At 37.9% G+C, this 15,184-nt stretch overlaps 1 protein-coding gene across 1 annotated transcript in view; it reads left to right on the plus strand.

Annotated features, from left to right (window-relative positions):
- Window positions 1-15,184, plus strand: part of LRMDA (leucine rich melanocyte differentiation associated) — a 613,171-nt gene that overhangs the window by 453,665 nt on the left and 144,322 nt on the right. The gene's annotated exons all lie outside the window — the stretch shown is intronic.

A 15,184-nucleotide genomic window follows, 5' to 3' on the forward strand; every position in this document is an offset into this window, starting at 1 on the left:
TGAGGTTGTCAGTTTTAATTAAAAGCCCATAGTGTTTTCTTCTCTCTTTAATAAATGTAATGCCCAGTTTAGAACTCTAGGCATGGAAATCCCAAAGACAGTTCTTTTTTACACTGCTTCTGCAATGTCTTAGTCTTTATTTGTTTTAATCAAATGGTTCAGAGTTACTGTTTCCTGAAGAGGACTGCATGAGAACAATTTATACTGACTTATGAGACAAAGCACTTGTATAAGTTCTGTGATTATATTAATTCCTTTTTGTAAAACTGTCTTGATAATGTAATGATACAGATAAATAAATGGTAATAAATATAAAAATAGATGAATGTAACTGTTTTATTATAGAATGTTGTTTCTTTTACTTGAATTTTACTTTGCTGCAAAGGCATCTGATTTTGAGCTTTGCAAGATATTCAAAATGCAGTTAGACCACTATTTGGTGTATTAATGAATTTGTAAATCCGGGTGAATTACATCTGAGAGTAAGTCACTATATAAATCTTCATTATGGCTGGCTGTTAAAGATAAGTGGTATGAAAATGGTATTATGAGAAAGTATCATTGCATTATTTGTTTTCTCAGTTTCTTTCTAACTTCTTGATCCTTCCTGAACCTCTGTATTTTTCTCTAACACTGAAGAATATTGGAGCAGTTAATGTTCAGGTATGCCTGTGGTTGGATCAGACCTGTTTGTCCAGCCCTGAAAAAGCACCTATATTTGAAGGGGATTCTGCTATTATAATATTTGGTGAATAGGATTTCACTGAGAACTGATCTGTGTGCAGTGAGATATAGGGTCCTTTTGCACACTGTTTGTAATGGAGTGGAAAATTACATTTGCTCTTGCAAGAACAGCCCCATTAGTGAGAAAGCAGATTCTCTTGCAGAGAGCTGGAATGCACCTCAGGCAGTGTCAGGGTGACAGTCCAAATAATGGGAGTTTGGAATGAACAGGGAGATTCTAAAATGAAAAAATGCTTCTCTTCATAGATTGTGGTTCCTTCATAAACTTATTGCTACATAAGGAACAGTTTGATTTAAAACAGCATGAAACGAAAAAACCCGCACATTTAAGCAACTGTTTGTAACTTCTTTTGAGGGTGAAGCCTACTGTTGTGAGAAGGAAATAAAGTGATTTTATTCTTAGACCATTTTCTAAACCAGTCTGAAGCTAGTAATGTAAACAGGGATGCTAAACTGTTTTGTTAGAGGTTTTTTGGTTATGCTTTTAAATAACATTGCCAGTGTTGTCAGTTATATCTCAACCATATGGGTTCTTTAGACATTGAGTAAAGGATCTTCTGTATAAGTGTAAGCATTGAAGACAAGCTGTAGCTGTCCCTGACCTACCCTAACACCTTTTCTTCTCAGTGAAACTATTTTAATCTTACTCTGGTAATGAATAATTAACTTCTGAATAGGTGTATGAAATTAGGGGTGTCAGTTTTAATTGTAAGTGCTTGCAACACTCGGGCAATGAAGACAAATTTCAAATGCTGATGGTTCAAAGAGCAAAAATAGTTTATATTCTCCTGATAACAACAACAATAATAATAGTAATAATAATAATAATATTGCAATGATAATTAATAGAACTGTTAATGACTGTGAAGTATATAATATCAAGAATGCAGGGAACTTCACTGTAATTCTGTAAATGTATTGGGATCTAGAAGAGTTCTGGTAGGGCTAGGCTAAACTCTAGAATGGTGGTCAAACTTGAATTTATTTAAAATTTGCCATTTCTCTCTTTAACCCCTTGTGATTTAAAAAAAGAAAGAAAAAAAAAAAAAACAAAGGGAAAAAAAAGATGAAGCATGTACTGGAATTTATTCTGCAAAGTCCACTAGTCCACAAAGGATTGTGAAGTAGCTCTGTGGTAGAGACCAGAAGTTTAGAGAGAATAAAAGGTCTTAGGTTTTATTGTAATTTGTCTGTCACAGCTACCTGCTGAGTTTATAGTCATTAACTTCTCTAGGAACTGATCTAAATGGTAACATTCAGATTGACATTTGATTGAAATAAATGCTCAAAGACTGTTAGAAATAATTAAGCTTATCAGCCTCAGTGATTCTCAGATCCCCGGCCATTTAGACTGAAGTATCTGTCAGGATTTTCTTATGAATCTCTTGTTTTGCAACAGAATTTCTCTGTAGAGGATCTTATTCCCACAGTAATTTCTGTTGGCATTTCTCTTATTCATATTATTACATGATTATTGTGTGTTTTGACCAAAAGCTTGTCTTAAATTTTTCAGATAAGAAATATCAATCATTAGAAAATTAACAAATTTTTCAAGGCCAGTATTTTTATCTGTGCAGAAGAGGAGTATCCTTAATGGAATTAAGTTGCATTTTTAAAATTCAGCTGAAAAAGTAGGCATCAGACATCAGGTTGAGTGAATTGATAGAGGAGGGATTTTTGGCTAAAAAAAGAGATACTTGCACTTCATGCCAATTAGAGGAATGACTTGATTTTTGCCTTTTTTTTTTTTTTCTCATCTGCATCATCCCTCTGACCTGTCTTTGTGTCAGTAATGGTACCATCTAATTTACAGCTTAAATTTTTAATAGGTTTCCCACTCTAACACATGTGTGAGGGAATCGAAACCCATGGGTAATCAGTATTTGTAGTTAATATGGGTCCATTCTTTTTGTCTTCCTCATGACTGACACTTGGCTATGTTGGCTTCTATACTCAAAGATGAAAGGAAATGCGTAGTGTCTTCTGATTTATACGTTTCTGATAAAATAATTTTGATCATCAGGGCAAATTATCTGTGTGTTATGTTTCCACCAAGTTGCCATTTCAGCAGCTATCCTAAAGCCTGGTTTGTGTAGAAGAGTCTCCAGTTTGTATTGCTGAGCAAAGACTGAGGCTTTTGTTGTCCCGATCAGATTTTTACTCTGTTAAGTCAGGATGATTGGAATAAAAACACAATAAGTAAACAAGGTTTGGTGTCCAAGCCTTGTGAAGTGCTAAGTGGAGGATCTTCTGAGTGAAACTACCATGGGCTTTTGGCACTGTGAGTTAGTGAGTGGCACTTAGGCTCTGGGCCCATTCGGAGAACTCTAGCACTTCCTGACGGACTGATGTACAGTGAAATTTAGTCTTTGTTGAAACATAATCCGTTTTTTGAGCTAAGATGATCTTTATCAAAGGGGAATATCCACAGCTGCACAATGCAGGTCCCTGTACTGAAAGGTAGTAGACTAGAGCTGCAGTTGAAATGCTAAACCAATGTTGTTAGGGATAAACTTTTATTTTTTCAAATATTTCTTCAAAAATGAGAGAACTTGAGAACTTTTAATTGAAATGATGTATCCTTGTTTTATTTTATCTGGAAAGAAGTGTTAACTGTATGGAGTGAAATAAATGTATGTTAGGGGATGACACCATCTTGGCATTTGTACACATCCTTTTATAAATATATTCTTTCTCTTACCTGCCTTGAAATACTTTTAATATAATTAAAAGCACTGAATGAGTGCCAGAGTTGTCAATTCCAACAACAAAGTGCTGAAATTTTCAGTGAAACTGAGAGATCCATCTCCCACACATTGTAATGAATAGGTTCATAAAAGGAAAATAGTTTAATTACATTTTAGTTCATGGATTGTTAATAGGCTGGAGTATCTAAATTGAATAATGTGATTCTGGTAATAATTATGTGTAAATGAACTTGTTTAAATGATATTTTACAGCTTCTTTATAAAATTACAGCTAGAGGCAATCCAGTGATAGACAGACAAAGGCCATGCAAAAATTATCATAAACTATTAGCTTGTTTGCAAAGGGTTTTATGTTAATCTTTTAGTACTTAAAGCACTCTGCAATTAACATATCACGGGGAGCTGCCTCGCAGCAAAGGCATGCAAATTAAAGTGCTCAGATAAAAAGCCATTCACATAAAAAAAATCAAAGAAAGGGTGGCATAGCACTGAAAGGGTACTGGTTTTATATTTGAGATTAAGGAGGTGTAATGATTGTGTTATCTAACTAGAGTTGTAATTAAAGCTTTTCTCCTGCAGACATGACAATAGATACAGCATTGATTTCGGTGTTTTAATTGTGGAAGTCATTTTATTTCAGGGCAGAAGATATGAATAGCCTAAATCAAAGGGCTAGAAGATTGCTTTGTTGATAGTACTTGTTCAACAGCTGCCTTGTTGCTTAATACACAAATGGGGAGAATGGTGAAAGAGATCCTGGGAGGTGCTCCATATTGTAATTCTCCTGCTGGTTTCCTTTCCTTACATGAAAAAGGCAAGGATCTGTGTACTGATTGTAAACAAGCAGTCTTTTCATACAGCACCACTGGTTTTCCTCCTCTGGTTTCCTCTGCACAAAAGAAGTCATAAAAACCTTGAACTAACTTTTACTACTGCTCTTTTCAAACTACAAAAGTTTTTGTAATAAAACCATCATCTGCTCTCAGAGATACCACACTTTTAGTGGGGAACAAAAAGTCTCCATGTGGCTGTAATTCCTGTTATCAGAAATGCCACTGTAACAAAAGGGATGTGCTGTGGGGAATTGAATGTTAGATTTTATTTACATTATGTTTGTGGCTGTATCGTGTTAGATTGGGAAGGGGTGACATTTTCTTTTTTGTTCTTTTTTTTTTTTTTTCCCAGTCACTATAGTAACAGAATAGAAAATGAATAATTAGAATAAATGCATCTGGCTAGATTCTCAGGTAGCATATGTAACTGTCTGATGTTCTCATTCTAGCAGGGAGTTACATCCTAGGAACAGGCAAGGCCCAGGGGCTGATTTGGGACAGAACTAAACTCAAACTCAGGAGGATACAGTCGATCAATTTGAAAAAGAGCCGTATCAATATAGTGTATTTCCTGATATGGAAGGAGTTAACTCAATGTGACAAGTCAGTATAGCTCGTTTCCTTTCTGGTGTGGAATTAGCTGAATGTGCAACTCCATGCATGTAAGAGGAATTGCATAATTTTGCATGGTACCAGTATACTTGAAATAACTACAGTCTTTCTATTATAGACAACATGCAAGTAGTAATTGTGTGTTTTCTCTTTCCTTAACAGAACACAAATGATTGGTTGCAGAGGGGAACATTGTATCCAAGGATAAGGAGAAGGCTGGGGTTCTTTAATGCTTTCTTTGTCTCAGCCTTCAACAGAAAGACTGGTTATCCTCAGAGCAGCCAACCCCTGAGCTGGCAGAGAGCTCAGGGGAGCAGAATAGCCCCCTGTAATGCACAGGGAATACTGAGTGGCCTGCTGAGCTACTTAGACCCAAGTCTATGGGGCTGAAAGGGATCCTCCCAAGGGTACTGAGGGAGCTGGTAGGAGAGCTCACCAAGCCACTTTCCATCATTTTTCATCAGTCCTGGCTAACCAGGGAGATCCCAGATGGCTGGAGGCTGGCTGTTGTGATGCCTACCTATAAGAAGGGTCAGAAGGAGGATTCTAGGAGCCACAGGTCCGTCAGCCTAACCCTGGTTCTGGGGAAGGATATTAAAAGTTATGGAAATAATTCTGAGTGCCATCATGAAGCAAGTAGAGAACAACTGGGCTATATCAGGCTTAGCCAGTCTTTGTTTAGGGAATGCAGGTGCGGTATGACCTGATCTCCTATGACCAGGTTATCTGCTTAGTGGATAAGGGAACAGCTGTGATTGTTGTCTACCTGGACTTTAGCAAAGCCTTCGATACTCTCTCCCACCGCTTTCTCCTGGAGAAGTTGTCAGCCCACAGCTTGGACAGGTGCAGTTTGCTGGGTAAAAAAATGTCTGGATGCCTGGTCCCAGAGTGAGATGGTGAAGGATGCAGCATCCAACTGGTGACCAGTAACTGGAGTGGTTCCCCAGGGTTCTGTACTGTGATACATATATCTTTATGACACCTTTATCAAGGATATGGACAAGAGGACTAAGTGCACCCTCTATAATAACTTGGATGGGACAGCTGATCTGCTGGAGTGTAGGAAGGCTCTACAGAGATATCTGGATGGGCTGGACCAATGGGCTGACATCATTTGTTTGAGGTTCAACAGGGCCAAATGCTGGGTCCTGCCCTTGGGTCAAAACAGCCCCCTGACAGCGCTACAGGCTGGGGACAAAATGTCTGGAAAGGGTCACAGTGGAAAAGGACCTGAGAGTGCTGGCCAAGAGCAGTGTGCGCCAGGTGGCCAAGAGGGCCAATTGCATCCTGGCTTGTATCAAAAATAGTGTGGCCAGCAGGACCAGGGAGGTGATTGTCCTGTACCGGGCATTGGTGAGGCTGCACCTCAAATACTGTGTCCAGTTTTGGACCCCTGGCACAAAGAAAGGCATTGAGGTACTGAAGTGTGTACAGAGAAGGGCAACAGAGCAGGTGGAGGGCCTAGAGTGAGTGTATGCTGTCTGAAGAGACGCTGAAGGAACTGGAGTTGTTTAACCTGAAGGAAAGGAGGCTCAGGTGAGACCTCGTCGCTCTCTCCAACTACCCGAAAGGGGCATGCAGCAAAATGGGGTTTGGTCTCTTCTCCCAGGCAGCCAGTGACAGGACATGAGGATGTAGCCTGAAGCTGTGCCAGGGGAGGCTTTGGTTGGATATGGGGAAGAATGTTTTTTCACTGAAATGTTAGTTAAGCATTGAAATGAGCTGCCCAGAGAAGTAGGGTCACCATCTCTGGAAACGTTCAAGAAATGACTGGATGCGACACTTAGAGCTATGGTTTAGTTGGAATGGTGGTGTTTGATCAAAGGTTGGACTCAATCCTGGAGATTGTTTCCAACCCTATGAAAATAGGGATTGATGCAGGTTCTTACATAATAGGAACTGGCCTAAATTCCCTTGGAGCCTTTCTGAGAGACTCAAACGCACTGAAATAAGCTTGGATTTCTGCCAGTAGACCTGCACGTTTCCTAATTTGGGCTTAAAGTAGGAGTCAGTATGTCCCAAGAGAAACAACTCTTTTGTAATTATAAGCAGCATAGACTGGTGATGCTTTGAGACTGCGCTCTACTGCTGGTCCCCACCCTTATTGTTGCTGGGGTATTGATTAAATTTACTTTTTTCCCTTATAAATTTCAAAGCTCTCCATGGAACTGGCTCAAACTATCTAATTGCTTTCCTCCTGCTGTAGTGACAGATTCCCTTGACAGCTACATTTCCCAGGAACTATGAAACTGTCAGCCTTGAGGATGATGTTTTGAGAGCAACAGACTGAGGTTTCTCAGCAGCTGGCTGAAGGCTATAGAGCCTAGCTCTGGAGGAGGACAGAATGACCACAAATCTCGTTTTTTTTCTTGCTCTGTGTAAAATTTGCTCATTGAGCTGATGTTACCCATAGACAGAGGAGAAATGAAGATAAAAGCAAAAGGTAGAAGAGATTGCAGGCAGGAGAAGATCCTGGGGAAGGTAAAGAGACAAGAACACCTGACAATTTGTGTAACAGGGTGGTAATAAGCTTTGTTCAAATAAGACTGAGGAACATGCCTTGCTGCTTTTGGGAACAAAAATGTTGTATAGATGGTCTGGGATTTCTAGCCTGACTTCTAAGCCAAGGGCTTTAAGAGGTTCCACCTATATGTGGTGCTGTGATGTGGTGGTTTGAAAAGATAAGATAGCATAGGTTCGTGAAGGTTTAGAAATACAGTGTGATCCTTATTTATTTGTATTTATGTATGTATAGATTGTTGAAATTAATCTGTGAGTAATATTGTTAATTTAAAAAATATTTTGGGATTATTCTTTACTTTAAGTCCAGTCCTGAGTGGAGGAATTGTTCAGCTACATTTCCATAAGCTTAGCCCCTTTCTGTTTCCAAATGGTTAATGAAATAGCTACTTGTTTGAAATATTTAGAGCAAGTCTGAGGAGAAATAAAATCTCTTGTGGATGTTTTGCAGTGTGTTGTGTACAGATTTCCAGTGTGGTTTTTTGGAAGGTAGAGTTTTTTGTAATTGTTATATAGAATTTATTGAATCTTACTGAGGTTTAATCTTTACTCTTACAAGTTCCCATATTCACAGACTTCTACATATCTAACTACAGAGGACTTTAAAGTAGTATACTATTTTGCTGAATCTTAATTCAGTAGGAAAAGTCAGACTGAATGTAAAGATAAGTCTAAATAGATTGTGTTATATTTATATGTAGCTCTTTGTGGCTCTTTCCAGTATTTAAGCAAGGAAGTTTGCAGGATAACACTACATAAGATGGCACACCAATTAGAATAAAAGCATTTTAGGAAACTTTTTTTGTGCTTAAATAATTGGTGTAACTTCTTCATATAAAATAAGAATATTTTAAAATTTATTCTTTGTTTATTTTCAAGATATCATGTCCAATGTAACTCCAACCAGATATGTATGTGATCTGCCTAGAACTTTGTAGCACAAGGAATTTTTGGAAGCTAAAAGCCATAGGCTCTCAGGAGTTGTATTGAGGACTAGAAGCCATCTAGCAGCTTGAGTCTGCCACAGGACTTGGACTTCTGAGGAAACAGTAAAGGCAAAGGTTTTATGGTACCTCATTAGGATTATATGTATATGATAATTTTACACAGTTACAGACACAGAGTCACATTTTTTAAGCCTTCCAAGAGCAATCTCCTTTTATCTACATGGTAACATTCTAGTTGAGTAATACTGTTTGCTTGTAACTTTTGGCTTTGGATTTCTCCCAGTCTTGAATACTCAGTACTTTTCACCAAGAACCTGATCCTTTTCAGACATTATTTCTCTTGTAAGGGTCTTGTTGATCTTCCATAGAGATACTGCTCTCCTTAGTTAGTTTTTTCTCAGCTGAACCAAATTCTTCTGTGGAAGTGTATTCCTCTGTTTTGTTCTCCTGATCAAATTCTCTGTGGTTTTGGTAGTGTCTTTAGTAGAACATATTGAAACATATTGAATTCACTCTCAAATGTCTCAGGCTTAGTGCTTTTTTCAAAGACAGAATCAATTTGCTCTTAAATTTTCTCATGAGGAATTCTGCTGCTGAAGACACGAGTACTGTAGTGGGACTAAAGCTGCTCTGCTGAAAATTATTTATTCCTAATAACTGATGGGAAGGACACATATTCAGTGCTTTGGTCAATGGCCATCTCTTCCTGTGCTCAGTGCTTGCTCATTATTGTTATGCCACTGCTCTGAGTTCTGAAACTCTCATATTAATACTTAGATTTTATAACTGTGCATTTATTAATAACTGTCTTCCAAGTTATTGTAGGGAAAAAAATAATGGTTGAATAAAATGGCCACGGAGTGGCTTTAGGAGTTGTTAAAGATGTAGGATAAGACAGTGGAAGATTAGTGTAATTCCAGTTCATTCAGTGTTGCAGAAAGAATATGAATTCCTTTGAGGTTATGAAATTCCTGCATCATTGAACATTTCAGTTTGTGTGGGTTCAGTCATATGGCATATATCTCCCATATCAGGGACACTGGAAGGTCATCATCCATAATGACTCCTATTTCATTGGTTAGCCTACAGAAATCAGTACAGCTAAACCTACATATTAAAACACCTTTAACATCAGTAAGCTGCTGTGGAATTTAAACAAACAGGAGGAGTGGGCTATGATCTTAAGTGTGGTATTGATTCACTAGATTTAGGGAAACTTCTTTCTTAGTTTGAGGTATGTACTGAAGCTCTGGCTGTGTCACAAATCTGGATCAGATGTTAGCTCATAGAACTAGCTTCAAGTTGACTGAATTTCTGGAAAACATCAGATTTTCTTTTGCAAAATCTGGCCCTATGAGATTTTACTGATAAATTCCATTTTAGGTTTGAGCACTTTTAGGCCACCGTACATGAGAGTATCCAATGGAAAGAATTCTTCAGTGTGATTGAACTCTTATTCACTGGAAACTCTGGGCTCAGAGGACTTGGAACATGCGATCCTGAAGCAACAGGCCTTTGGTTTTCTGTCCAAATTTGGCTTGACATTTCTGAGCTTAGTGGAGTGTCAACTTAGGGGTATGTTTTAAAAAAAAATTTCCCCGAATGGCTTGTTGACTACCATGCATTACTATGGACTATTAATTTATTTTACAAGAACATAGAATGTCAGAAATATAAGATAATTCAGGGTTACTAATGGACATTTTATGTAGTACTGACATGGGGATTTGTTATCTAGCAGCAAAAGCAAGTGCTGACTTCATTAAAGGGGAGGAAAGAAGCCCACCCAAAGAAATAAAGAAAAAAAATCCTGTAATGTGTTTATCACTTCTACTCCTACTTCGTAGTGCTGGTGAGTTTTTATTAAGCATACCATTTTTATTTTGTGATGGCTGTGTCCATGAAGCAATGCAACTATAACAGAATACAAAAATGATCCTTTTTTTCATCTTTGATTGAAAAGTAATTTTTCCTCCTATGGATTATGCAGTCACAACCATAGAAATATGGCAGTCAAGACTTGTCATGGGTTACATTATTTTTACAGTATTCTGTAAATTTCCTTCTTTGTTTCTTTTCTTAAAAATTGTATAAACCGTCATCATCTAGTTTTTTCCTTATGTGAATCTTTCTAGGTTTCTACTGCCTCGTATTTTAAAGAAGATTGGTCTCTTTGGTACAGCAGATGGAAAATATTGCTAAAAAGCAGCTAAAAAGCAGCTTTAAAATTGCTCTCAAAAAGTCTGAAATTGAAGGCAGGAGCTATGACAAGTATTAGGAGTGACTCAAGTGATACTGGCTGGGAAAAGAATTTCTCAAGGACTGACCAGGCATTGACTTATAGAGTGTTCCAGAGTTTATGAGAACATGCAGTCGTGAAGTCAAAGGCATTGCAGATGGTAGACTCATCACAGACCTGAATTTGAAAATAGAAATAATCAAAATAATAGAGATGTCTGTTTCCTTCAAAGCAACATTGAAAATTCTTTGTTCAAAGCATATGCTTATTCAATACAAATGTCTTTGGTAACTCAGTTGTCATTAGTCAAGCTTGAGAGTTTCCGAAAAAGCTAGTCTAACCTTCAAGAGACTGTTTCCAGGGCAAGACAAATATGAAATATGTTCAGGCACAAGCTCTCTAGCTGAAAATAGATGGTCACTAAGAATGGATTATTTTATGCATTAGGAAAGGGTAACAATCTGAAAAGAGTGCGCTCTAAAATTAATCTTATTTTTTAAGATATATAGATCATGTATCACATATTCCAGCCATGAGCAGAGAAGTTTTTTGTGATTCCTTGAAATTCTTCTCGTGTAGTCTCATGCCAGGTTCCACGTGGGCTGGCGTATTTTTCCAGTCAGAGTAGTCATTTCTTTTTTGCAAGTAGTTGGGGTTTAGAGGGTTTTTTGTGGGTTGGTTTGTTCCTTTGTTTTCCTTTTCTTGTAGGCTGTATGTCTATTTACAAGACACGCAGATAATTAAGGACAGCAGAAAAAGATCTTTGTTATCAAAACGAGAGTATATCCCTGGATTAATTCAGGTTATATCAGGCAGGTCTGCCCTTAGCATTGGGTCAGGTGGTTTGGACCTATCTTCTCTGTACCAGATTTCAAACAGGTGTTTTTCCTTCCCTTGGTGTTTTCTGAGTCTTCTCTGTGATCACATGTTATTTCAGCTTCCAGGAATCTCAGGCAAGCTGTAGAGCTGAGAGAGAAGTATGCAGTATGGCTGCAAAAATGGGGGCAATCCCACTCTTTGATGAGGGATAATATTTTTATAGGAGGTAAATAGAAGTTATGGCCTTTTCGCTGTTCCCGATCTGTCTGTGGTTGTTATGCCTTGACCAACAGATACAGAATCAAAAATTTATGTTATCTTCTAGAGAACTGTCAGTGTTTCAAATTTATACATGTCTACCAGAAGAGAGAGAAAATTTGGTGTAGATATTATCAGGAATGTTGTGGGAGAAATGAAGATGTGGACCAGTGGTGAGCCAGGAAGCAGTTGGGTAGAAGTCTTCTAGTTCCAGCCCAAGCCAGAATCTTGGGTCGTTGAGGTAGTTTGATGTTCATGATCTTGTGTCATGATTCATAAAATCATAGAATATCCAGAGATGGATGGGACCCATAAGGGTCATTAAGTCCCGTTCTTGGCCCTGTACAGGACAGCCCCAAGAATGACAACATGTCCCCTAGACCACTGGCCAAATGCTTCAACTCTGGCAATTTGGTGCTGTGACCACTTCCCTGGGGAGCCTGTTCCAGTGCCCAACCACCCTGGTTCAGATATCTGTTGTAATGCACATTTCATTGCATTCTAAAAGACAAAATCTGAAAACTGAAATGAAGTAAGGAGTATAGTAATTGAGCTGCTTTTTGCAGATCAGGGTAGGTAAGCAAGGGAAATGTTTTCCTCACTTTGAACAGTCATTCCAGTAATGTGTTCACATGCACCAAGGGGAAAAAGCCACAGTAACTGAAATGATGAAAAATGAATTAAATTAATTAGAGGGAGAAATGTGATCCAGCATTGGACTCAAAAAAAGGAGAATGCTTAGAAAGGAGAAAGCTTACTAAGCAGTTCTAATAACAGAAACAAACAGCTCTGTATGTTAACTTCATTGTGTGTTTAGTCTGAGAGGAACAAAGCAATCCCTGGAAAAGACAGACAATATCCTCCCACACACTTAGCAGCACAAAAGATGGGTGGCACTATTATAGGGGAAAACCTGTGCAGTTCATGTTATACATTTCATTTAAACTGTGCAGAACGGAAATCTCTGGATACACAGGAACACTCTTCTGAGTTAAATAGCGAAGCTGAGCAGAATCCTTCAGTACCTGCATTTATAGCAGAAATAGCCTCCAGAGTCGACTGTTTATTTATCAATTGTTAATTGAGTTGATGTTTAGTCATGATTGTAAACAGTGGATTAATTTATGGCTGAGTGTTATTACTATGATAGTGAAGAGATCATTAGAAAGAAGGATTATAATAGGGTTCTCTGCACTTGTGAGGCTAGTAATAAAGATTGACTATTATAATTAGATAAAGCTTTGTAACAAATACTATTAAATTGAATCTGGACTTTATTTAAATGCACTGGTCTGTTATCTAAAATGTATTAGTGGAGTGTGTGGGTTAAGTAGAACCCCTGCCTACACTGTTTGCTGTCTCCTTCAGAGATTAAAATGGCTCTATACTTGTTGGCTAAATAGCAATATTATGCATTATGCATGAGTGTTATTTCTGTCGAAAACTCTAAAAATATTATTGTAACATAAGAAAATATATTTTTTTTCAATTTTAACATGAGGTTGTTTCTAACTTTAATTTTGGTGGTAGGTAAACCAATCCTAATTCAAGAAGGTAGTATTAGGCTTCTTCAAAAGGGAGCCTGTGCATCACTTTTGCATAATTCTGTTTAATGAAAGTCAGAGTAAGCCTTCTGTGGGAATCCAGTGACAATGTTATGGAGCATTTGATTTCTTAATTTTCACAGAAGCATGGAAGGCAACAAAAGAAGCTGGAGTGGGATGGGATGAAGCTTTCAAAACTGGAGATCTACATCTACCCCTCCCCCCCATTTCTATTTTTCTTCTTCCCCTGACCCTTTTTAGAAAAGAGTCTATTATTGCTTGAAAGTAGTCCAAATTTTCTAGAGCTCCATGAGATTTATCTGTTATATTTGAACATAAGTTTAACATGAAGAAGCTCTTCTTTGGCCTATGTGGGAGTACGGATGTAATGTGAATTTAGTGTGAATGAGTATAGGAAGAATGGGTGGATATTTTAAGAGTATTTTAACATAGCATGGGAAGAGATGTAGACAGAACTTGCAGCTGTAATGTAAGCATCATTTTAGTACTCTGGGCATTTCAAATTAAAAATGCAACGGCATCATAGGAAATAGTTAATGGTATTACAAGGTCCGTAAAACAAGACATTTATTTTTGTTTTTTAACCTTAATAGGCTACACTGTAATAAGTCTGTGGTTTCATGACAACTGAGTGCAAAATTTCCACTCTTTTTTGTCAGACCTTTTAAGGGTAGATAAACACTGTTCTCACCTTCCATGGTCTGAGTGCTTGAAGGCTTAGCATCTTCTGGAGTTGTTTCAGCTACAGACTCAGATTGTGAACCCTCAGGCTATGCAAAAATGCTCTCATCCCGACCAGCGCTGAATCTGGAGTGCAGATCAGTGCCTGCCAAGCACCTCTCAGTATCTGTTTCCAAATGACCACAAAGCACTTCTCTGCTCAGCTGAGACTTGAGACCCTTATAATATTTATAATGGGAAATGAAGAGCTCTCACCCTGTGGTCTGAAAGGGTTCCCAGTGGGCTGTGCAGTTACTCTCAGGATGCTCTCACAGTCAGCAGAACTGGTGACTCTGCAGTCGTGTTGCTACCCACATCCCACTCCAGTATTTTAGCTCTGAAGAAAACACTTATCTGTGGGTTGTTTTCATTCTCTTAGAGGGATTTCTTTGTTGCAAGAAGACATTTGGAATAGATTAATTTATGTAAACTGTTTGATTACTAAAATGATATTTAGAAGAAATGTTAAAGCCCAGAGGTTCAGAATAACAAACTGGAGAAATGATTGAGCTTACAGCTTCCTTACACAGTATGCTGTTCCCAAGGAGATGGAAAATGTGAAAAATTTAAATGCTTTTCATAGAAATTACTTGTGAAGGATTAATAATGTCTCAAAATAGTCTCAGAAAGGCTCTGGACATGTTCATGGAAACTTTCTATAGAAAGGGTCTGCTAGTCTGAGTCTTGCACAGCAAGTGGAGAGAGCCTTTTGATCTTGCCTGACTTGATGGGATGCGGGATGAAGCAGACTTTAATCACAAATGATTAATAAATAATTCCCAAAATGTGATTTGTCTTTCCTAGAGAAAGTAATTTTTTTTTTTTTAAATCTGTGGGGAAAATAGAATTTTTAAACACTTTTTATAAATCTGTCGGCAAGTTTTAGCATTATCAGTTTTTACCAGCACTCTGTCCCGTGGCTGTCAATGTGACTGTGCTGAAAAATAAACTGTCATTCTCAAGCTATTCACCTGCTTGCCTTCTGAAATTGTGCAAAGGCAGGTATTTAAAAAAGGTGGGATGGGAATTCAAGAAGGAGGAATCCAAGAATGAATTTGAAGGCAAAATAGTGAAATATGCACAAATTGCATCTAAAGCTGACTTTGAGAAACCTACATGTAAGAAATACCTTTGAAGAAATAAATGTGGATTGGTCAAAACTGCCATCCTATTTAAATTTTGTTCCTTTATGTGGCTGAAATGTGAAAAATGTATGATC

The sequence above is a fragment of the Cinclus cinclus genome, chromosome 7 (assembly GCF_963662255.1).
Source record: "Cinclus cinclus chromosome 7, bCinCin1.1, whole genome shotgun sequence".
NCBI lineage: Eukaryota > Metazoa > Chordata > Aves > Passeriformes > Cinclidae > Cinclus > Cinclus cinclus.